The sequence below is a fragment of the Panulirus ornatus genome, chromosome 58, assembly GCF_036320965.1.
Source record: "Panulirus ornatus isolate Po-2019 chromosome 58, ASM3632096v1, whole genome shotgun sequence".
NCBI lineage: Eukaryota > Metazoa > Arthropoda > Malacostraca > Decapoda > Palinuridae > Panulirus > Panulirus ornatus.
The window spans coordinates 10,185,347-10,211,891 of record NC_092281.1 but is presented as its reverse complement, the minus strand read 5'-3'; the positions used below and the strand labels follow the sequence as shown (position 1 = coordinate 10,211,891).

Below are 26,545 nucleotides of genomic sequence, written 5' to 3'. Positions count from 1 at the left end.
ATATTCGGCTAGAAGTTGTAAACGTTTTTGTGAGTATACACCAACACAACAGGCGTTCCTCGTACACAACTCCAGACGAGCTAAATCGCCCACGTCAGGGCTAAATGGTGAAGAAAGTCAGTCTCTCTCTCTCTCTCTCTCTCTCTCTCTCTCTCTCTCTCTCTCTCTCTCTCTCTCTCTCTCTCTCTCTCTCTCTCTCACGGTGCACGTTCTCCTGAAGTCACATAACAGCATTATGGAAACAGATTAGGTCCAAGCAGTGATGGATGACACGTCAGACGCACGGAGTAAATGTCAGGACGCCAGACCGGTGGCCATGCTCACGGGGTTGGTGGGAGGTTGGTTGAAGAGGGAGGGTGGAGGAGAGGCGAGCTGTGGAAAGAGCAGCGGGAGGGAGGCCGGGCTCGGTGAAGGGAAAAGGTAGAGGAAAATATGAGGAAGGGTATACTCGGAGACCAGGAGAGAAGCACTAAGTGGGGACAACAGTGTTTACAGGAAGGAGTGCGAGAGAAGGGAGAAAGACAGAGAGAGGGAGGAGGAAAGACAGGGAGGGAGTAACACGGGCTGGAAAGGAGGAGGAGGAGGATAAACACGAATAAAGAGAAAGAAATAAAGTGAGCAAGAAGATGGGAAGTGGCCGATGAATTACAATTACATTTATATTTCATGCATGATTATCTAGTTCCCATTTAGTGTTCGTTTGTCTTGGATATTAACATTACTGACGAACTGACGCGAACAACTGACCTGGCAGTTGAAGTGATTCACGTCAAAGCTCTGCGTCCGAGCGAGCGAAACGCTTCGGAACTCGGTTCGAACTACTGCCTCGAGTTGCTGTGGAACCACGTCCCGTCACTTGCGGCTGACACCTGCTATTAGACGGGTCAACTTCTACCCAAGTTTGCGAAGACCTGTTGCTGAGACCTGCTATTATACTGGCCAGCCAGCTTCCACCCACGCTGCGTGAGGACGAAGTGTTCAAGCTTGACAGTGGACGGATCATTCTGTTCCATTCTGTGAGTACCAGCATTGTGTACGTGGCTCTGTGATAATCCCCTTCTATCCTCGTAGTAAAAACGTTACGACATAAACGTTTAATTCATGATGAACATTTGTTGATCTTATGAATGTTATTCACCAATATTTACCCAAAGAATAGCTTAGTGTAACTACGTAGGAAGTGAAACTATGGAAAATAAGTTTTATGAGAGTAATTCATTTAGGCTTCGGTCATAAATGTCATGGGATCAACACATTATAAGGTGGATGATAAGTAGAACAAAGTGTAGTGCTGGAGTGGTGTTGAAGCAAACATCCTCAAATGGTGAAGCATTACATTCCTCGTATAGTGTGTCGTTTCAGCTTCGTGCTCCAATCCTATTGGCCACTGTTTGTGATCATTTATGAACCCAGGCCACCTCGGACCGAACGACCCGTGATGACCTCCTCCACTTACTCAAATTAGTCGGTCATTGATTGAGTGAAAGTGTGGCGCCTTCTCTTTCTTCTTCCGTTCTGCCTTACTTTGATCCTTTTTTGAATGCTGCTTTTTCCGCAGTATTTGTCTGCCGCTTCGTCTTGGATCGTATACCCGAGCATATTCCACACAGTTTCGACTCTGTCCTTCCCTGGATGTTTGCTGAGGTTCGTATCTTTACCTTGACTATACCGAAGCGGGTGACCTAAGAGAATAGAGATTATGCCCTATATTAAAGCCTAAAATCTCTTAAGATAGAACTTACTCTTATCCTTTATGTACATTCTCGAACCTCTGTCTCTCGATAGAATTCTAGGCCTTTAAAATCCTCGTATCTCTGCTCATTTTTCTTTTGTGACGTTCCTGTACGTGTGAGCCAAACGGCAACACTGTGGGACACTTTCCTTTTCATGAATCGTGAAGATTTCGGCTCTCTATGACATTAATTATTCCTTCGTTGTTCTCGCTTTTCGTGATTTCGTTACCGATCAAATCATACGCCAAGATTTCTGAAGGTCGAGATTTTTCTTATATGTTTCATAATTTCTCTCTATTCTGGCTACTGCTTCTAAGTATCTTCTATTCTAGCCCAGTCCATCTGTTACTCCCTTGCTTTATTTCAGATTATCTTGCAGTATCTCCTCTCGCCTTGTTCTATAAGATAAAATGCGTTTTTGCCACATCTCAACTCTGCTTCCGATTGCTTGGCAAATCATTCTTTTCTAAAACTTCTGACTTAGCATTTTCCTTTCCTCCTTCAGGTTGATTTCCTGTAGTTTCGTATTCTGGTCGTGTTTCAAAATATCTTTTCTCATCCAAAACCTGAGTTTTCTTTATTTTTTTTCTTGACCACACAATTCTCACCTGAGCTGTGGTGCAGACCTGATTTCATTTTTAATTCCTTCTTTGTCTCATCCCCACAGCATTATCACCTAGTTCTATTTTTTGTCACGTCCAGCATTATGCTTTTCTGGTATGTGTAAATCAATTTATGTAATGTTATTTGATTCCTAAATCTAGTGTGTTCTCTTGTCTTGTGATCTTATGAAATGGCTAATGGACACTTTATAAGTACGGACTTTTTGGGTTTCCACCAGTCTGTTGCCCACTACCACCAGTACTGACTTGGAGGCACTGAACACCTAGTTTTCCTCTCAACATCATTACATCACAACGCCACAATCATCACCAACACATCACCATATCATCATCATTACCACCATCAATCATCATCATCATCATCATCTTTTCTGTTGTTGTCCTCGAGTTTACCAATATGTCCAGGATCTGTCAGAAGCCTTTCCAGCAGTTCCATTCATCAGGGATCCCAGACGTATATTGAAAACGCTGTCGCATGCGAGACAAGAGCTGGGAATTTCACGAGTATTGCATTGGATTATGTTTTATGTCAGACTTGTCGTAACTTTACGTCTATCTCCCTCCTGCGTGTTCGATCTGTCACAACCGTACCAGTATCTTCCTGTGTGAAGGACTTGTCGCAATTTTAACGCTGTCTTCCTGCGTCCTAGACCTATCGTAACTTTACCGTTGTCTTCCTGCGTGTTAGAGCTGTCGCAAACGTGACGTGACGTCTTCCGGCGTGCTGGGCCTGTCGCAACTTTACCGCCATCTTCCTGCGCGCTGGACTCGTTGTAACTGGACGCTTACAATCCGAATGATCGTTACGTCGGCGGTGCCGGAATCGAGTTTGTACTGGAAGGTATAAGGAATGTATACAAAGAAGGGGTTTATGGAGAGGGTGTTGGGGATATTGTATGTAAATGCACTATTGGAGAGTGCGAATACCATTGTTTTTTCTTTGTGACAATGGGGCTGCCATGGTGATGGTACCATGTGGTGGTGTTGGAGGTATCGTATAATGGTATAATGGTGGTTGGGGGTGATGGGGGTGCCACCCACCGTTGGTAGTGGAGGAAGTTGGTAATCTCGTCCCCCATTCAGTAGATCCAGTGTACACACAACCAGTGTTTACCTGGACTTTCCCTAACACACTAGTGATCTTCAGTATTAAGGGAATATGGCGGAGAAACCTACCCACAGGTCACCTTGTCTGGCACCTTATGCCATGAACTGGGTGTTGGCATCGGATCCTCTCTCCTCTCTTGCCTGGGATCTGTAGCAAAACATATTCACATCGAGTGTGACGTATGGATCCAGGGATCTGCCTTATCGACAGCTCAGCAGCAGGTGTCTTGCGGGATGTGTATGATTGCGCATCTCTCCATTTTTTTGGCATGATATTGGATCAGGCGGACTCGCTAGCGGTATGAACAGGGTACAGTTGCCTCCATTTCTTTCCCACGTCAGTACGTCATGACTTAACAAGGTACAGAAAAACATCAACTGGATGATGATGATGTATGCTACAGCTGATGTCAGCGAGGTCCTGTGCAGGAGTGTTCAGTGCGAGTGTTCGTAGTAAGCGAGTGGTGTAGTGTGAGTCGGGTTCATCCTACAGTAAAGTGTTGTGTGGACGTAACTCGTCCACGTTCGTGTGGTGGTGGAGGACCTACTGGCGTCGGGGTGTGACCGGACTGTCGCGTGTGTGTGTGATGTGTGACGATAGACCGTCCATAATCTGGCCTGGGAGCATCTGGCCCCGGGACGATGATGATGATGATGAGGTAGTGTGAGGAACCATCCACACGACAGTCATCACCTCATCATGAGAACCTAAACTTGGAGAAAACTGCTGTCGTGAGTTTATCGGCCGCTGACGTCTGTCGTGATACGTATGGCACGTATCCACATCCAGGATGTTCTCTGGTGAGTCTAATGACCTTGTTATGGCTGTGGTCATCACCGTCCTCTAAGGCTGACGTGTCCCGTCTGAGGTCCAGCTGGGACGACGCCAACACACCCACCACGTCTGCTGCCGCTGTCATCACTCCCACACAGAGGGCTTGTTCCTCCTGCGGGTTCTTTTTTTTTTCCACTGCTGGTGAGGCAGCAGGGTAAGTTGGGCACCATGATATAGACGTCAGGAGGGTAGAGTGGTTTACCCTGGCGGGTCAGGGGCATGTCAGGGCCTCGGGTCCCCAGCTTTGAACCCCCTGAGAAATCTTGACCTGCATCATCCCAGTTCCCACCAGCTTCTTGGGCCGTTTTTTGCTAGGTTTTTTTTGTCAGTTTAGTTAGGAACTCCTATTTTCTCCCGAATAAATGTCATGTGTTCTTTAAACATATGTTATTCTGTCACTCTCTTCTCCCTTTTGCATTTAGGCTTTCTACTCTGTGCATCTTCGTAGGGTCTTGGAGAATTTTCATTCGGTACAAGACATCTGGTGAAGCTACTGGTAGGCAACCCGAGAAGAGAATCTTGATTGACTGACAAATGGCGCAATTGGGTTGAGCCTCGAGATATTCTACCGTACTTCTTTCCTTATCTTTCCATAACAATTTTGTTACGACCGCACTCCCCTCCAACAAACCTCTCCAAGAATCGGAAACTCCCACAGTCAACACTCCAAGGAACCCTCCAAACCCTTTCCTCTCTCTCACAAAGTCGACACCCTCTACAACCCGTTCCTCCAGTTAACAGACAAGAAAAAAAAAAATTTTCATAGCTCTACCACCAGCCACCTGTACCAGGACTTTGACTTCGAGCTGGACCTGGGGCCTGACATGACCTGGACCAACATGGAGAGGACAGATAACAAGATTAGACCATTACACCAGACCAGTTTGTCGATATACGTGTTATTCATCGATTGGTTTACCTTCAAAGAATATATATATATATATATATATATATATATATATATATATATATATATATATATATATATATAAGAGAGAGAAATGTTGCAAAAGGAAACGAAAAATGGAGAGAACGTGTTTGAGGAAGTTACACCCAGCCATGCATCAAATAACTTTACTAATCTCCTCATAATCTACTTCTCGCAATATGCTGGAGGGACAGGGATTATCATATCTATTGAACTTTATTCTCTCACGCACCTACAGGCAACACAACAAGCTTATCTTCAACACATACAGGCAACACAACAAGCTTATCTTCAACAACTACAGGGAACACAACAAGCTTATCTTCAACAGCTACAGGCAACATAACAAGCTTGTCTTCCTCAATACCTACAGGCAACACAACAGACTTCCATGACAGAAGACAGTCACCAGAGAACACTTGTGTTTCTGTAAATATTCGGCAAAACTTTCTTCCATTGTTTTGTTGTGCTCCACACAAGCTGGATGATGATGAGGGAATAACAATGATGGCATCAGTAGATTCCCAGGGTTATAACAATGTTCTCCTCCACCCACATCACTGGAGTTAGCTGGATCTGTCGACAACGACATAGTCACAATACCTTCCCAACGATTTTTAAAAATGAATCTGGATATTTTTCTTTTTTTCTTGTTACTCGACTTCACGTCCAGCTTTATCAGAAGTTTGTGATGTCAGTATGACGCTCAGCTTGACCTGAGAATTACGTCTGAGGATATTGACCTTTACTGATGAATGCTAAGGTCATGGTGGGGAAAACTAGTGGTAAATTGTTACAGGTAACGTCAGCGTAAATCTCTCTCTCTTCGTCTGTCTATTGACATATGAAAAGTTAGTGTGTGTGTGTGTGTGTGTGTGCGTGTGTGTGTGTGTGTGTGTATATATATATATATATATATATATATATATATATATATATATATATATATATATAATATTGAATTCCCAATACGTATCTTGTCCCAGATGTTGAAATTATGGATGAAGTCTATCAATAACGCATATTTATTCACTGGGAATGTGTGCGGTATGGATGGTGCCCGAAGAAAGTGGCTCTCCTTCTGATTTGATACATTCTCTTAATCCAGCTTCATATCCTTCAGATCCGTGTAGCATTTTGTGACTGTAATGTAGGTAGAGAAGGGTTCCGTCGTTATTAAGGATACGTGTTAATCTACGAATTATCAAAGAGTCGCCCACCACTTCCCAAGTGTTTGAGCACTTGTCAGTATGAGTGTAAGTATGTGAGGAGAGATGCATGAAGGTGCCAAGTATCGTGCAAGACAGATATTACACACACGCACACACACGTATATTGACGTCTTGTATGAGGAGGAGTGAGGGCCAATAACCGTTATTATTAGTGAGGGTTCAGGAGGCGGGTTGTGGCCGTCATTAGAGGAAGGTCGGTGGTAATAATAACATGACCAAGAGATCCTCCCACACAGGACAACTTCTCCCTGCACTATTATACCGTCAGGCTAGGGCAGCTCGTCTGGCAACACACACACACACACATGGCACACACACCACCCTACATACACGCCCACATACACGCACACATCATCTGGCAACAAACACGCAAGCCCACACACGCACACACACACAAGCCCACATACACGCACACACCACTGCCAACACACACACACACACAAGCCCACATACACGCACACACCACTGCCAACACACACACACACAAGCCCACATACACGCACACACCACTGGCAACACACACACACACACAAGCCCACATACACGCACACACCACTGGCAACACACACACACACACACACACACACACAAGCCCATATACACGCACACACCACTGGCAACACACACACACAAGCCCACATACACGCACACACCACTGGCAACACACACAAGCCCACATACACACACACACAACCCCATATACACGAACACACCAACACATCAATACCAGAATTTTGAGAATAGCTTCTCCTGGCCATTCGTACGGCTCTGTGTATATATAAACCATTGTATACTTCCGTATATATCATAATAACCTCATAAATGTCTATGTAAGGAAGTCATTCTAGTGATTTGTTGGTGATTCGTAATACGGTTGCATTTGTGTATTGTCCTGTCGCGTAAATTGCATTGCTCACATTGCATAGAAGATATGTTGCGTACCTTACAAGAGTTGTGCCGTTTGTCTTGCGGAAGAAATTATCTTGCTTATCTTCCAGGGATACGTTATCTTGCATGGGAATTATGTTGCTTATCTTCCATCGGAGTTATGTAGCAGAGATGTTAAGTAACTTGCAAAGAATTTGAGTAATTCACGGGGTTTAGGTCACTAATAATTTGCCTGAAGGTTTAAACATCAAAGTGTTATACAAAATTCGAGATTTATCAACATAATTTCCAAACGCCTGACATTTGCATGTCACACATTGGAATGCATAACTCGCTACATATTGCAAGCGTATTGATCATAATGAGTGTAAGTTTAACCCAATGTGTTTTTTGTTAATCTGATACGAGAAAAGTAAGAAGGAAATGTCTTATAGTACTACAGACCGATGGATCAATAAGATTTGCGAGATGGTTTGCGCTGCTATCAGACTCGTTTTTAATCATTGCCTTATCACAAACTACTCTTAAAAAGACACTCCATTGGTGATGAACTATCGATAGTCCAGCGAATCATAGCTTCAGAATAGTACATAAAAGCAGTTTCAATATCGTCAACTACAATATTGTTGTTTTTCCCGCTACAGTGACTTGATTTGATCACCTGATCTAAATTATATAGAGACTGACATCAGTCTCGGTGCTTCACTGCGGTTCGCTTTCCTCGGCTTCCGAGCTCACAGTGGTTCGGACCGCGCTTTTGAAACCTACAGCTTCCGTGTGAGTGAGTTCGAGACGGTGTTGTTGGGTCGTATGTTTGCTTCAGTGTGTCGATGAATTCGTGATGAGATGTCTTTGATCGTCGGTCCATGATGGTGAGGTAACTGTGTTGACTGACGGTCAGGGCAGCGTACAGGACAGATCCCGATGTTTCTCAGGGATGGAGGCAGGGAGAGTGCGTCAGGGAGGAACACAGGGCGATAGTGTCGGGGAAGCAAGAGAATGTCAGGGAGAGGAACGGAGAAAGAATATCTAGAAGGGACAATGAAGGACATCAGACCACAGTAAGGGAGGTAAACAATGTTTTCAGAGCCCCAAGAGTGTATATATATATATATATATATATATATATATATATATATATATATATATATATATATATATATACGCACTTTAAGGTATGTTAATTGACGGAAATTTCTAAAGCTGCAAATTCAGCGAGAGGTTTGGCCAGTTTGTTGCCATGCAAGAGACGCTTCACAACATTGTACATATTTGGTCAGTCTCTCGTGTCCAGCAGCGGTGGTCGGCCCTCTGGTGCCCACGACGACCTGTGACAATTGTTGCTCTTAATTACTACACTGACCGACCTGGTCCTGAGGATTGGCTGGTGCCTGGCTGGCTCTGGCTGGTGGGTGGCTGGCTCTGGCTGGCTGTGCCTGGCTGGAGGAGGCTGGAGCTTCTGCTGTCTGGTGCGTGTTGTATCCTCGCTAGTGGTGGTCTGTTGCTCTGTTCCACAGTGTGTGGGTCGGTTCCACGGTACAGTATGTAGGTCTGTTCGACTATGCTTGTCTGTTCCATATTATGTAGGTCTGCGCCACAGTAAAGTATGTTGGTCTGTTCCACAGTGTGTAAGCCTATATTTCACTACATCAGGGCCATAAAGTCCCTCAAACTCTCTCTCTCTACACACGAGTGTACTTAAGGCACACAAACACACACGAAGTCAAGTAACTGTGTAATTCCCCTGACCTCAAGAATAACTTCCTATTCTAACTTTTCCTTTCCTGTAAGTTTTCTTTTTTTTTTTTTCTAATTTACGATACCATCATTTTTCTCTGGAAAACAATCTCCAAAAGGCGAAAAAAAATCTAGGATTGCGAGATTATAGATTACGAATAATCTGCCTATCTTTTTATCTGAATCCATTTCCCGTGACCTCTAGTCTTATCTGCCTGACCAATGACCTCTTCATCCTCTCTAACATTCGAACTTTTCACTTGACCTTTTCAATACATCCTCCATCACCATATTTGTAAATGACGTCTGTCCCTTACCTTCTCCATCTACCTACCTGACCTGACTGGTCCATAACCCATCACACTTGACCTTCAGTGATCGTCCATCACCTTTGACCTGGACTGCCTCGGTCATCTCTCCTCCGCCTCGCTGCACAGCAGCACTTCGTCTCCTCAGAAGTGGTTTAACAAACGGTTCTTCTGATCTATTGGGAAATTTCACGCTAGGCTGAGGCGGTAAATTGTATTCTTTTCCTTCCCTCTTGTAAATCCCACTGGCTGTGTTCCGATCTCCTGCAGATAAATCCAAGAGAATCAGATTCCTTATATTTACACGCGAGTCTGTAACACGTACGACCCACAAGGATCTTTGATTACTTTCTTTTTCCAAGAGTTTTCCTTTTTTCTTTTTTTTAGCTTTTTGGTGCTCGCAACGTTCCAAAAAAATGTTCCCTCTTTAAACTTCTGAAACCAAGAACAGAGGTTTGTTTCAGGACTTGTTTCACACGATGAGTTACTGAAATGAAATCCGTTTTGTGGTTGAAACCTTCCATTTCCTTCACTGTATATGCTAAGAAATTGTGCATTCATTATAGTGCTTAATCTGAAACACTCAATGGCCATCGCATTCTCTTTCGCACTATCCATTTCAAAAACATGTATACCTGAATATGTAAATGTATATCTGCGTATATACATAACATATGAATATACGTAATATAACAAGTTATTTTTTGGTCTCCATCTGTTCAAGATCACAATCTTGATATCTCTCCTGGTGCGTGATTAACTCTGAATCGCTATCTACATTTTACGGTTTGACTGTGATTAATTCAGCACCATGACTATATAAATTCAAGATTAGGTTTTGATTGATACCAGCTCGAGCTGTTACTGCTGCTAACGCCAGCAGTATGAAGATATTAATCATTCATGATAGCAGGGTTGTAGATCCCAGAACATCCAATGCGCACTGGATATCATGATGGGGTTGTGATTAGAAAGGATATGGTTTGTGTATGGCTTTCGATAATTAAATTTACAGAGGGGGTAGACCCTCGGTGCTTTCATCGACCTTTAGGGTACATATTCTTGATGACCAGGACAAACTTATTGATCCCCCTTGCTCACATAAACCTAGCATCAGCGTTGTGGCAATGATCACCACAGTGGTGGTGGTGCAGTGGCTCCGGGTTAAAGGTATGTGAACGAAGCGCAAGTAGCGAAGAAAAGTTTCTACAACTCGGAGGGTGGATACCATTTCGGAATATACTGGAACACAGTGGGATGAAGACCTGCGTCAGTGGTGTAGCTTATGTGGGAGGGATGAAGAGCTAGGTCAGTGGTATGGGTTACGTGGGAAGGACGATGAACTACGTCAGTGGTGTACGGTTGTGAGCCAAGTTGTGAGTGGTACTAGAGGTGGTTATAGTGGACAATTGTTCACTGCCCCGTGCCATTACAGTCAGTTTCCCCTCCGTTCCATTTTTAGTCTCTCTCTCTCTCTCTTCCCCCATTCACTACCATCATGTACTCTCCTTCCCTCCCTCTTTTACACCTTTTGCGGCCTCGCTGTCGACATGGTACATACAGTGAATACAGAAGCTACAGTACTCCCTACCAGTGACCCGTCGTGTGTAGAGGCCAAATATTACCACCAGTATCTCGAAAATGCAATTTACACATACCTGATGGGGAATTATTACACCGAATCGCATACCTGGGGATTAGGCTACCTGGCTATCACACGGTTGACCAGGGTTCGATGCTCGGGGTGTCTAGCGGGAAGTAGTTTACATCACCAGTGTAGCAAGGATCGAGTCCAGCAGATTCATCCATCTTTCGTGAATGAGTAAAAAGCCAGGGAAAGACCTGTTGTTTTTTCTTCTTTCTAATAAGCTGTTATCTTGATTCTCCTTTTTCCTTATTTCTATACGTCATATTCTGACATCTTTATTTTTCTGTTCGTGTCTCGTCCAGACACAACCTCAAGTTCTTCACTTCGTCCGCTGTTCTTTCCATTCCCCCCTTCATGGTCACCTTCCACCACTCCCCACACGGCCAGTCCTCCCTTGCCACATCTCCCCTGCCACTAACGCCCCGGCTCATCACTCTGCAGTCGAGCCCGAGGGACGGATGCATAACACTCCACCGTATTGGTTGTCGACGCTGGGGTGTGGGGGCGAGAGCCTGGGCGGCTCCACCACAAGAAATGTTCACAAAATGAGTCCAACTTCATCACAACTACAGTCCAAATGTTCACAGTAATATGTAACCAAACCAGAGAACATAAACCCTTGATAGTGGACGTGATATGTGAACGACTCGACTGTACACTGATGTACAAAAGCCGAATTTTCTTGCAGTTTTGATCATCAAAGTTGTAGTGAAGAGAATTGTTGGATCGCCTTGTGAGGTATTTCTTGTTAGACATTTAGCTTCATTGTCCTTTCGATCCCTTTATCTGTGCCTTCCCCTGGGACCAGCCAACCCAAGGGCCTTCTTATCTTACTCTTACACAAAACTGTTCAAACGAATATCTTTTATCTTTTTGTGTCGTCTGGTTGGCCCAGACTCTCCCATGTCTTACATCATCTCGATGTTCCCCGCTTGTCTGAGGAAGATAACAATGACACTCATACCATTGGCCTGTCCTCCATGATATATATATATATATCCATCCTCGTCATAAAGAACACTCGTGAATATTTCTCTTAGAATATCCATTCCCGTAACTCCTGTTGCCTGACGATTCATATGCATTTAAATATTACTGGCTCATGAGCCTTCGTACTTCAGTCTTTGTTGTCCTGCCACTGCTTTCTTGTCCCGACTGAACCGTATGTATATTCCTGCTCTTATTATCCGTCAGTACTCACAGCTGGGGGTCAAGTGGTGGTGTTGGTGGTTACTTCAGTTCCACGACCCTGGGGTCAAGTGATAGTAGTCAGCTAATCGTGTGGTGTGTTGAGGGAATTCATCAGTTAGCCTTTCGCAGGGCGAGGATGGCGGGAGATAGGAGTGGAATCAACGAGATTTGTAAATATGTTTTAGTCTTGTTTGTTTCCCTGTCTGATCTGTCTCTCTGTCTCCCCAGCAGGACAGCAGCCTGGGTACCTGAAGCAGCCCCTGCCCTCAACACCTTCTACGTCATGGGAGCTGATGGTGTGTCCTTGGCTCTTGGACCGTCTGGCAGTCGCTACCCTCTCCTGACCGTCTCTGTGTACACACACACACATGCCCTCCTCCCCCACAACACCACCACCATTTCCTGCAATGCTTACACGTGAGTGTTCGTATAATCTTGTTACTGTCTGGTATATTTAGACGAATCAACAGAGAATCTATAAACGTGTGGGGAAATCTGTCGAGCGAGAGTGAGTTCGCTTCGCCCAACACAATTGGAATAACTGATGCGAGAGGTGAGGGAAGATGAGTTTCAGAATACCTGCAGTCGTCGACGATGGTGTCGCGTCTGAATCAGAGAAGCCCAGGAGGTTAATGGTAGCCAACATGAAGGCAAGCGGAGGTCTGGTGAGACGTGCGGGAAGATTACAATCCTGAGTATTTGACAAAAGGTTGTAGGAGACGATTGTGTTTCTCATGCTAGGTGTGCGACGGTGAGATATTCGAGTGGGATATATGGATGGACCTGAGACACCCTGGAAATGGGATGAGACAGTGGGATGAGGCAGAGGGCCGGGGGTGAGACTGACAACAGAGTGAGTGTCTGATGATGTATGGACCATGGAGTGTCATGGGCAATAGTGGTACATGAATGGTATGAATGGAAGGACCACTACGAGATCATGAGGCCAGTTTCAAGAGGATAGACTGGAGGATAGTAAGGTACTTAACCCTGTGATGTAGGAGAGGACGTAGAACTGATTACTGAAAACGAAATCTCTTATTTTGGGACTGAAAGTTATTATCATGTATCTTGGTGGAAGAGGTAAAACATGTAACCACAAAGGGAAGTTGTAAGATATCTATATTCACAAGGGATTAAATGCATATGCCCCCAGTAATGGCTACGTGTGTATAAAGGTGGACTGCAGTTTAATGGTGGAATTGCTTCTGTCAGACAATTGGCAGGATAAACTGAGTGTGTTGACTAGCCGGAAAATGGCTGACTGTGATCCCCAGTCAACTACAAAAATGTATTCATTTAGAAGAGTGGGTTCAGTAGAGTGCACGTCATAATTGGTAAATTAATATATACAGTGTGTGTGTGTCAATTGGTGTGTTGCCTAAACACAAGTTTCGAGCGAGCGTCGGCATAAAGTGTGTTTAAACTAGCGAGGAAGCGAGAGAATATGCGTGACAAACGACTGGAAAATAACAGTGTATTGTTTGATCAACAGGTAACTGTGCTTGTCAACGAATCGTAACATAAACTGCCGGTAAATTGGCCGGTGGAAAGGACAGTGTCGAATAACTGTCTGGGTCGGATTTATGATCGTATATCTAACAGTAGATTGAGTGTTCGGTGGCGTGGTGGCGAGTACCTGTGGTGGTCAGTAACTACAGTAAACTGTGTGTGTTTGGGGGGAAGATATAGACTGGTACAGTCTCTCGTTGTGAGGTCTGCCTCCACCCGGGTGTATGGACTGTGTGGGGCCCATCTGAACCTCCTGTGTGTGACACACACACACACACACACACACACACACACACGCGACGTACAGCATATACAAACTTGACGAAAGGAGGTCTATATACCTCAAGTCAAGGTCATCAGTTGTTTTAGATAAGTTATCATCAGCACCAAGTGATTATTTCTGGAGGCGCCCGTCCCCGGTGCTCGCATCTCATCCTCCACGTCCTCCTGCAGTGTTGTCAATAGGGAGGAAGATGTTAGTTTCAGGGCTAGACAAAATTCCTGCAGGCACCATAAAGGCCTCGGGAGCGGGAGTAAATTGGTCGTTAGCCAAGGTCAGGGGGTGACATGTTACACCCGAGGCTGCCTTGTTATCTCCCGCTGACAAGCGAGAGACTTCAAGGATAATCTGTGAGACCCACAGTTACCAAGAGTCTTGTCTCTCTCTCTCTCTCTCTCTCTCTCTCTCTCTCTCTCTCTCTCTCTCTCTCTCTCTGGGGAGAACAATAGGGAGTAAGACCCACAGTTACCAGGAATCTCAGGGTTGGATCTCATGTCTCTCTGGGGTGAAGGATTGGAAGTAAAGTTTGGATTGTGGATGTCGTTTTCCAGCCTCTAAAATGGCGGTGAAATGTGGCCAAAAGCGTTATACAGTGGAGGAGGTGCGGCGCACTAAGTGGGAGACTTGTGTCTGGTGATGGATTTTTTTGAAGTGGGAAGTTAGAGGAGTTTGGAGGAGGTGGTTTTGGAGTGGAGGAAGGAATGTCATACCACGGCCAGGGCCAGACTACGAGTAACATGCCAACCAGTACCAGACAAAATCAGGACCAGAACGTTAGACCAGCATCAGACCAGAGCCAAGCTACCAGACTGTCACGAACAGACCTAAGAGGATAAAGACATTAGACCAACTCCAGACCCGGGGTGATGCCACCAGCCCAGTATGAAATCGATTTAACTTTTGGGCGTCATGAAAGAATCTCTCGCTCCCGCGCCACAAAACTCGAGACCAACACCGAAAGCTTTTCATCATCGTACAGTTACGTGGATCAGAACTTTGACGATCTGGCGAAATTATATTTTGGGAGGGGGATTTGCATGAAGGAGGGAGAGAGAGAGAGAGAGAGAGAGAGAGAGAGAGAGAGAGAGAGAGAGAGAGAGAGAGAGAGAGAGCACATATAGCATACGACTTTAGCCTCTACGGGTTAGGTAACTGGAAGGCACATAAACGTCGCATCTAAACATACTTTTGGTCACATGGGTTCAGTCCGAGGCAGGCCGGGTCACGTGGACGTCATGAGACTGTGACATCTGTGTCACGCCTGACACTCCCGAACACGTGACAGTCATGATGATGGGCGTGTGGCGTGGGAGGAGTCCGGGAGTGACGGTGGGAGACTCTCGGGGCGTGAGGGTGGGTGCTGGAGGAGGAGGAGGCCTCCTCCTCCTCCCTGACCAGAGTGGTGAAGGCTGGACGAGGAGGAGTCAGACAGCTGGGGCTGACGCTGAGGAAGGTGATGACGACTACTATGGCCAGCAGGAGGAGGAGGGAGGAGCCCGAGTGAGGGCAGTGGTGTAAGGAGACCCCAGCAGACGTGCCGTTCTTGTGGTGGATGGCGGCAGGATGCTCGTCTGGGGGGAGAGAAACACGAGGAGAAAAACATCACGACATGAAGGACAGACAACTGCTCAGCACCCAAGTAAACTTTATAGCTACAGGAAACTACAAGTTACCTGTGATCTACCAGTATAATCATACTTGGAAAGAAGGACCTATACTCCATAAATAGAATCGTACTCCAAGAGCAACAGAATCAGAGTATAAACCTTCTGGTTACCACAGAGGATAATGATCAGACTATAGGTGAAACAAACCCTGGCCATCGTACAGTTGCTCTCCTCTGCCAACTCGAGATATAACCAAGTCTTTCTCGTGTATAAAAAGAAGAAAATATATTGTCGTGTGTGGCGAGCCATTAAGAAGAGCAAACACGACTCCGGGTAACTAAAGACATCGTCACTTTGCTTAATGAGGACAGGAGAGAAAAATAAGTTGTAGTAACTCCTTCTTGGTGGAGTTTAATTGGTGCTGTTGGCCTTTTCCAAAAGGTCGTTCAGCTGCTAATCACCCTCATTCCCTTGTACATCTCTCCCTCCTGTCCTGGCATACACATGGTATACTGGTAATGGTAAACACTCGAGGCTTTCAGGAAACACCCAGTGAGGCTTATCCTGTGTTGCAGGACAGAAGACATGCCATATGTACTGACTGCAGGACACGAGAGACTCGCATCTGTGTCGACCAAGGTCAGCTGTGTTACATGACAGAAGAGAGGCACATCTGTGTCGACCAAGGTCAGCTGTGTTACATGACAGAAGAGAGGCACATCTGTGTCGACCAAGGTCAGCTGTGTTACATGACAGAAGAGAGGCACATCTGTATCGACCAAGGTCAGGTCTGAGTTGATATACCTCCCCAGATATCAGAAATGCTGCTCCCTAACGCATAAAATAAAGTAGACAATTTGCTTCATGAATTCTGAATGTCGCTATGAATATATCTACACACGTGGAGCCTAAATCAAAAGAGGAATTGAGTTACTGTTTTCTTGAGAAGAAACTGGGCATATATATATATATATATATATATATATATATATATATATATATATATATATATATACATACATAATATTGCTGTTATATGAGAGGGAGCCGGGGGGGGGGCCCCTCATCAGCAGAGCCAGGTGAGAAGGGGCCCCTCATCAGCAGAGCCATGTGAGGGGCCCCTCATCAGCAGAGCCTGGTGAGGGGCTTCTCATCAGCAGAGCCAGGTGAGGGGCCCCCTCATCAGCAGAGCCAGGTGAGGGGGCCCCCTCATCAGGAGAGCCAGGTGAGGGGCCCCCTCATCAGCAGAGCCAGGTGAGGGGCCCCCTCATCAGGAGAGCCAGGTGAGGGGCCCCTCATCAGGAGAGCCAGGTGAGGGGCCCCTCATCAGGAGAGCCAGGTGAGGGGCCCCTCATCAGCAGAGCCAGGTGAGAGGGCCCCTCATCAGCAGAGCCAGGTGAGGGGGCCGCTCATCAGCACAGCCAGGTGAGGCCCCCTCATCAGCAGAGCCAGGTGAGGGCCCCCCTCATCAGCAGAGCTAGGTGAGAGGGGCCCTCATCAGCAGAGCCAGGTGAGTGGGCCCTCATCAGCAGAGCCAGGTAAGGGGCCCTCATCACAGGAGATCATTACTCCTTGAGGATAAAGCCACCGTCTTTGATGCCTCACATCAAGGGAGGAACATCTCCAGCTTCGTACCACTAATATTGGTTAGATTATTTTGTGTTGGCTTTTATCAACCTCAGGATGGCCCTCGACATGTCATCCAGTACAGATCAATCGCTGTATCCTCTAAAGGAGATCCAATAGATCAATCGGACTTTGTTTGCATTATTGATGGTTACCGAATGTGGTTATCCTACATCATAGAGTCTGGTAGATGTGGTTTTGGGGGTTGGATTCATTCGGTCAAAATTTGTTTTTTTCTCTTCACTTCACTGAGAAATGGAGAAAGAAGCATAAAAGAAAAGAGAGGGAGATACCAAGAGAGCTCTAGAGATAAAAGGAGAGAGAGAGAGAGAGAGAGAGAGAGAGAGAGAGAGAGAGAGAGAGAGAGAGAGAGAGAGGTGAGAGAGAGACCCCCACGACCGACCTTCTTCATCATTCACAGTGATAAACCTTCCCCGTGCATGCCTCTGTCGTTGTCACTGGACAGTGACAAATGGGGTTGAATATATCACGGCGGTGAGACAGGCGACTCAAAAACTGAATGAAGCGACAGAAACCACGAAAGGCAATATCCAGGTCGCCATTCAAACCTCGTAACTGTGTCATATTTGCTCATTCTAGATCGCGCGTCAGTCCACACACACTCGACTCGTCAATGGAGCCAGGGGGTCAAGGGGTCTCTGTCTGTCTGCTTGGTTGGTTCGTACATAATTCTTCTTCTCTCTCTGCTCGCCCTGTAGTTCGGAAGATCCTTTTCGTTTGTAGAAAATAGAGATCCTAACGAGACTTCTTGTCAGTTTTCACAATTTGGTCTCTAGATCACTTGACACTACACACACCACTTCGTAATGCCCCATATGTCACCCTCGTAGTATTGACCCAATCGCCATCGCTTGGTGTTTCTCACTCGTCACCACAGCCTTGAGGGGAGCCGGGGCCCTCATGTATCGCCCTGTGGAAATATATTGATCCGTACTAAGGTCCCTTCACTGGTTATATGACTGGCACTCAGCAGAGCGAGGGACGACACATCAAGGTTATATCCCAAAGTGGTATGTTGACCAGCACGCTGCACGCACCCCTTTGACAGATACACTTCCCATGCGAGTCCATATGCAGTAGACTACATTAGCTGATTATGCATGACGAAGGTTAACGACGCGTCGCTGCTTCTGCCACCCACCCCCAGGTGTGTATGGCACTGTGATGCGTCATGAACAACCTCCTCATTATGAGCTGAGCACCGTCTCTCATTACATCCTCCATTATCGGGTGGGAGAGGGGGTTGCTGGTCCTCCCTCGCTATTACCACCCCATTATATGGGGTCCGCCACCTTTCACCACCGTTATCCTCCCCATTATCTGGGGTGTCAGGTAGGGAGAGAGTATTTCCCCTCGACAAGAGATTATAGAAATACATATCTTCTATATTACCCTCACTTCGCACCGAGAATTTACACTCCAGTGCCGAAAATACAAACTAGATAAGGCTGTTTCGTACATAATGTCCGATACGTATACCTCACGAACCACTCTGAAGTTGAGCTCAACGTTATCATTAATTCTAACAATTTAACCGATAACAGATAAAGTCATATGTTTAAATTCTTAGTTATAGACACAAAATTCTACGTTCGTAGGAATTTCACAAATCTACAAAGAAAAAAAAAATATGACGTGAGTATCCTTCAAGCCCTAAGGGTCGAGGAGGTGGCTAGGCTGGCCCCAGGTAGGGTTTATTTGGCCACTTTGGTCCAGCTGGAGGTTATGCAGCCCGAAGTCCAGGCTGAGACCTGGCATCCGCATTGGAGTCCATGTGGACCATTGTGTACTAAAATGCTCCAATCAACGATGCATTGTGAGGTGTCGTCAGGCCGTCCATTGGTAACAAGCGACATTTCTAACTTGAGAAATATGTGTGACCTGCCGTTACGAGTCGGACATGTAACGTGAAAGGGTGCAAAATAACACTCGAGTGTGTGACATATAGGAATAACAAATAAGTAACTGAATAGTAATAATACTGGTCCGTGAAGACATTTATTTACGGTAAATACAGCTATACAATTTACAGTGTGTCTTCATTTATATTTGTCTTACGATGCTGACGTAAAAACAGAATGGTGCAGGCACTGCAACCATTGCGTTTAAAACCATCTAAATAGCTGTTGACTAATATACTCTCATTCGGTGTTCTTTTCGAAATTATAAGATTCCACAACAGTGAAGCAAAAAAGAAGAGAGATCAACCAAATTAGATATAACAGGAGAGGTTGTTGACAGCTGTATTGATTGTGGACATCATCACAAGGACTCGCCCCATAGAGTATACTTCGTTCTTTTATAAAAGAGTCGCTTTACTATCTCTAAAATCCCCATGAAAAATATTCCTATTCAGTACTTTTCAAAGTTATATGTTTAGTCAACATGGAACCAAAGAAGAGAAGAGAGATTAGATTAGGATTAATATAACACACGAGAAGTTGATCGAACCTTATGGGGGCTGTGTATGGTATTGCTGACATTATCTGCACCCAAAAACTACCAAAAGCCTTCGCTCTTCGTATAAGAGTCTTTTCTCCTTGTTAAAAGTGGCTCAAAAACCACCAACATAGTTTGACTGATGTACAGAGAAATCACGAGCAAAACACGATTCGTAAAAAATAGTGCCAAGCCCACCAGTGAACAGATGAAAAAAATTTTTTGTGATAAACGTAACTTTGGTGGGTGGTGCGAATTCCCTATGCCCAGCCCATGCACCAGTGTACTCCATCGGTCGGTGGGTCATTCATTTCGCAGGTTCAGATATTTCGCTGGACACCTGGAGCTGGCCGGCCGGCAGCCGGCACCGAAGATGAATTGACCCCAAGCCACGTCAAGTGGCTGCCTCTCTCGTCGGGCTTTAATCATACGATATTCTGGTTATGATATCACACACACACACACTCCATCTTCACAACTGCCGGTACCTCACAACCAACAGTACAGTACGAAAAATTCTATTAAAGCAGTTAAACTCCGGATGGAGGTATCGGAAAGCACCTGAAAGCATATCTTCATAGACTTTAATCACGAAAAAAGAGGACCTTCGAATAATCTTTGGTGATACCGTTTTCTTTCTCACGATTTAAGACAGTGCCGTTCTCTTTACCATTGTCTCAAAAACGGTGTGAGAAACGAAAGTCTTTATGACCTCCAGTTAGGGTATAATATCGCGTGCCTCTCTTTCTCGTCGTTCCTTTATATCCCTGATAACATCGCCAAAGCCTTTGTCATGGAGCGCCCTCCCACCACCAGTCCTCGTACCATTTGCAACTGATGGTCATATTTGTTAAACTTGTTTCATCCCGAGACGTTCCCATTCCTTGCAATGGATCCTTTATAAAATGGCGAAATCCACTGAAATCTAATAACAGTCACAACAAACAGGATTGCCTCCCTTTTGTTCACGAGTGAGGGAACGTAAATAAGAATGCTAGTAAATGTAAACGTATAATCCACATGCAAGAAGAAATGAAATCAAAAACTAATAGAAAAAAATATATATATATGTAAATGTCCTTAGGAGGATCAAGAAACTGGCTCACAAAAGAGGGTCATAATGTGGCGTATAAACTATTCCATTCAGTGCATCTGAGAGCACGGGGAAAGAGGCTTGAATACTAAAGGATCTTGTGCAGGATTGCACTACAGATCGGAGTATCGAGTCTATAAAATCCTCCCTGGAATACGAAAGCATCAGGTCGTTGAGTCGGCGGAGGTGAATGGGAAGTGTCACACTTGACGTGTGAGGCAAAAATTAAACGAAAATTAAGGGTTCTCCTACGACCCGAGTTGTACTGACCAGATCCACACCACGGAGAAAGAAATCGTAATGTAATATTCAGGTTTACGTGATTCTTGCATATGGAAAAATACTGTGAATACAGAGAAAGTAGAGAGATTTTGGGGGAATATGTACAGAGTGAGAGAGATATTGATACAAATGTTTTGGGATACTCGCGTAAACCCAGGAAGAGAGTGGCGCTTTGGCTAGAGTGGTTGAGACTGTACAGATTGGCTTCAGGATTACAGTGAGGCTGTGAAAGAAGAAGGAAGTGGATACAAGTTTGCAGTGAGGCTGTGAAAGAAGAAGGCAGTGGCTACAAGCTTGCAGTGAAGCTGTGAAAGAAGAAGGCAGTAGCTACAAGTTTGCAGTGAGGCTGTGAAAGAAGGCAGTGGCTACAGGCTTGTAGTGAGAATGTGGAAGTATGCGAGCTGTGAACACAAGTGAACAGGAGTTCATATATAAGAAGACTACATTTGAATTGGAGGGACAGATATGTTGGCCATGATCAGTATACATGTGATGTACATATGGTGTGGGAACAGCGTACATGGGGTCTGTGAAGTATGTGGTGTGTGAACACTGTGCATGTGGTCTGTGAACAATGTACATGTGGTCACATATGTATAATAGACACTAAACATACCATCTGCCAGTGAGTATACATGGAGTATACTATAAATGACATGGGAATATTATTCAGTCGGGCATTTTAGTTATATGTGGTAGAATATGCTCACCACCTCATGGCAGGAGGGTGTGGTGGATACTCTCTCCATACAAAGGGGTATATCGAGCATACTCTCGTATGTTATCCATTACACGAGTTATTATAATCGACCACCAAATGAAGGTAGACTAACATATGGTACTAGTGTAGGTAGACTAACACCTGATACAACTGTAGGTACACTTAACATATGGTACAAGTGATATGGCAACAAACACGTGCAGCTTATAACACCTTCACTTTATAACTCGTGCAACGAGAAGTTATGTTCCCACCCCTGGCAGTGGGAGTATCGACCATGAGTTACCGTGTGTGTTTCTCGATTAAGCATCACGTGTAACTCTATCTTGCCCCCAGATCTGCGGAAAAATACAGCCTGATTTTTGCTGTAACTGTTAGTGTGGCTTACGTTATTTATATACACCAGGGTACAAATACACAGAACTGCTAATACTAAATTAATGATCCATATTTCCTTACTCGATCTTATATATATATATATATATATATATATATATATATATATATATATATATTGGTTCAGGCTTATAATGCATGCAGTATTTTAATGTTAGAAAGGCTATATTTGCCGTCTGAAAGCCAATCATCATGATGTTTATGGATTACCTGTGAGATTTTAGTGGTCCCTGCAGATCTAAAGGTCAGAGAATGTCAAATGCCGACAACCAAAGCCTCAGGGGAAAGGTCAGTCAGGCCTTTGTCTTCACAGGCGATATAAAATAGAGAAAGAAAGACTTGTTCAATCGACTGGTTTTTTTTTTTTCAGAATTTCTCTCTCTCTCTCTCTCTCTCTCTCTCTCTCTCTCTCTCTCTCTCTCTCTCACACACACACACACACTAAAGTTCGAACGGCAGTTCTAAGCCAACAACCACATACCTCCACCTCCCTCAGTCGTACATGCAGATGTTCCTAAAATCAACATGAGTGATTAAGCAACCGTGTTTATAAAGCTATCTATACCTAGGCGTGGTAATATATGGCGAGGTTAGCTATCTATACCTCGGCGTGGTAATATATGGCGAGGTTAGCTATCTATACCTAGGCGTGGTAATATATGGCGAGGTTAGCTATCTATACCTAGGCGTGGTAATATATGGCGAGGTTAGCTATCTATACCTAGGCGTGGTAATATATGGCGAGGTTAGCTATCTATACCTAGGCGTGGTAATATATGGCGAGGTTAGCTATCTATACCTAGGCATGGTAATATATGGCGAGGTTATCAGACGATGGAATGACTGTAATGAAGTATCGAGTATTATGTACGGTGGGAATAAACAAAATTCCTTCTGATAACTATAACGAAACCTTTAAGGATGAATTAATATTAAATAATTATTACAACAAGGGCCATAGACGTATTATTTACTATATATTCATAATTCGTACTAGTATCGGTACAGTACGCAATCGAATGAGAAAGCACAAAAGGCGGGCCAGATATTGCGTCAATAAAAGCGTATTCCATGCAATGGATTGATTAATATGGCATATGATAGAATGACTTCGTATCTCCCGTAATTAAGTGAAGGCAATAATACGTTTGCTCCCGTGTATAAACACACCTTGAGCGTACTGGGCTAAAAAAGATTTGATATTCCACTTCCATCACTGAATATGGAAAATTGTATTACTGATTAATTCGATTGATCAACAGCTGCAATCTGGCGATATCCATTCATCGTGTGTAATCACCAGCATAGCTGGAGGATTGGTAGGAGTAGGATTCGTACGAGTTCTAATCTCTGGTGGATGTGTCATCTTTAGCACAGCTTGGTCCTCGGGTGTCCTGGGTGCTGACACATCCACAGCTGAAGACGTTACTTTTATCCCATCCTTCAGGTGCTGGGATCATCATTATCCCATCCTTCAGGTGCTGGGATCATCATTATCCTATCCTTCAGGTGCTGGGATCATCATTATCCCATCCTTCAGGTGCTGGGATCATCATTATCCCATCCTTCAGGTGTTGGGATCATCATTATCCCATCCTTCAGGTGTTGGGGTCATTATCCCATCCTTCAGGTGTTGGGATTATTATCCCATCCTTCAGGTGCTGGGATCATCATTATCCCATCCTCCAGGTGCTGGGATCATCATTATCCCATCCTTCAGGTGTTGGGGTCATCATTATCCCATCCTTCAGGTGCTGGGATCATCATTATCCCATCCTTCAGGTGTTGGGATTATTATCCCATCCTTCAGGTACTGGGATCATCATTATCCCATCCTTCAGGTGTTGGGATCATCATTATCCCATCCTCCAGGTGTTGCCCCGTCCCCCGTGGCCTTGTGTTGCCCCGTCCCCTAGGCCTTGTGTTGCCCCGGGATCAGCCAAGGGCCCAAGTGGACGCCGGAGGTAACGAGTGATGACGCCACAAGTGGTAATGATGACGCAACAGGTGCCCAGCGCGAATTTTAGATTATGTTTACACTCCCCGAAGTGGTGTAAATATTTTACAAGTAAACACCGAGGGGGAATGTTTGGCCAAGGGAGTACGTTGGGGAGTGAGGCTGGTGACTTGCAGCTCTGGCATTGCTGCACGGGCGTGCACGACGGTACATGACGCGCGGGTATGGCAGTGCTGCACGGGCGTGCACGACAGGTACATGACGCGCGGGTATGGCAGTGCTGCACGGGCGTGCACGACGGTACATGACGCGCGGGTATGGCGTGCACGACGGTAGGTGACGTGCAGGTCGAGGTAGAGAATGCACGTCATCCTAGAACCACTACAGACCAGGACACGTCTTCCTAGGACTGCTACAGACCAGGACACGTTCCTATAGACCAGGGCACCTCACCCTAGGTCTACTCCAGACCAGGACACGTTCCTATAGACCAGGACACGTCATCCCGGGACTACTACAGACCAGGACACATCATCCTAGGACTCCTACAAGTAACCTTAGCCTTAGTTACGCCGTCAGTATGAACACCCACGTACAGGTTCCCCCTACCATTAGATTCTGAGCACCAGCAGGACAGACTGGGGTTGATCTGGTGATGGTGGTAGGTTGTAATGGTGGTAGGTGGTGATGGTAATGGTGGTAGGCAGTGATAGAAGGTAATCAAGGAACTAAGTTCTGATCGAGGAGGCCCTTTGAATAGGGTGATGAACGTTCCATAGGAGAAAATTGTCAGGATATTCTCTATCTAGCCATACATCTATCTATTGATCTGTTTATCTATCACCCTCTCTCTCCCTTTCTCAAACTCACACGTAGAATAATTACTCTCCCTTTCCAGTGCCTAAGACGAGTATGAAGCGAAAGGGGTGAAACAACACCTGCCATCAGCCTGGAACGAGAAGCAAATTAATGTGATTACACGCTGGAAGCCATCGTGTCCAGCAGGCAGAAGAAACGGTAATGCAAAAGACATAAATGTTGGCAGCTGTAGTGGAAGCAGCAGCAGGGGTCAAAGGTCATTACTAACCAACCATACTGCCATGGCTGGGGCCGTCTTCTGACCTCGTTTGAGTTACTGGTGATCCCTGGAGAAAAGGTTAGTTAATGCTATGGTAATTATATAGTATATACATTTACACATCTGTATACATATTTCATGGACACGTTTACATACTTACGCAAGTACAGGTATTCATATACGCCTCTACACACACACACACACACACACACAGACTTTGTTCTTATGTGGACATACTCGATGGATCAATGTTTTCAGACTCCTATGGAGTCCAGTCTCGTTGAATGAACTAACCTCCTCTCCGAGGGAGTCTCATTTTCCCTGCTCCTGCAAGGAGCGCGCGCGCGAGAGAGAGAGAAAAAGGGGGAAAGGAGAGATATTATGAAATATCCTCCAACGGGCAGACATTACCTGAGCATTCGAACACTAAATATCCTGACAATGACTTCAATGAGCTTTAATACGCACATAACTGTACACTTAAGATTATCTAAGGTCGTGAGGATCATCATCACGACTCCTAAAAATGTCTTTACAAAAAAATCTCCCGCGGTGAAATCCACCAACAGATGACTTCCGTTTTCTTTTAAAAGGAAAAAAAAAAAAGAGAAAATATAAGCGAGAAAATGCAGTTCCTTGTGTTTAATTTGCTGTGTGTGTGTGTGTGTGTGTGTTGGGAGGTTGCTTGCAAAGGTTGTGTTAATAATTCTGGTGGTTCCGAGGTTGTTCCATTATCATCCTGGTTATTAGTATGCAGCAGGATGATAATAATGCTGAAGGTTTTACTTGATATATATATAAAAGTATTTTTTTTTTTTTGTTAACTTGAAATATCGCCGTGGCTTCCATTAATGCTCAGCCTCAAGGCTCTGGAAATATCGTTTACCCTTCCACTATCGCTCTACCCTCGGAGTCTGGAAATATGTATCGCTGACCCCTCCACTATTAACTCGCTACCTCAGGGCTTTGGGGGATGTCGTCCAGTATTTCCCACAGTGGGAACTGTGGATTCTTAGTCACATTCATGATTCTTTGTCACAGTTTCCACCAGACCTGTCTGAGTACGTTTCACCCCCTTCCCCCCCTCACAACAAGACATACTCACACATATACTGACGTACAGAACACCATGACATACACGTATACATATACAGACGTACAGACAGACAGACATACTCACACGTATACATATACAGAAGTACAGACACACATACTGACAGGAAAACAGACGCGTTTACTTGGTTCTTTAACATGGAATTTTGAGGAAGGGTGGACCCACCCCACCAGCAACCTCCCCAACCCT

The 26,545-nt window shown here is 45.0% G+C and overlaps 1 protein-coding gene across 6 annotated transcripts in view; it reads left to right on the top strand.

The window, feature by feature from the left end:
- LOC139766928 (uncharacterized) overlaps positions 1-26,545 on the top strand; it is a 166,100-nt gene that overhangs the window by 132,881 nt on the left and 6,674 nt on the right. For 2 of the 6 annotated variants that reach the window (XR_011716972.1, XR_011716967.1), the window contains exons 2-3: positions 12,462-12,647; positions 25,063-25,320. The gene's annotated coding sequence lies outside the window, so the exon portion shown is untranslated. Of the gene's footprint in view, positions 1-826; positions 1,017-12,458; positions 12,648-25,062; positions 25,321-26,545 lie in introns of those variants that run through there. The other 4 variants (XR_011716970.1, XR_011716968.1, XR_011716969.1 and 1 more) reach the window with 4 other exon arrangements.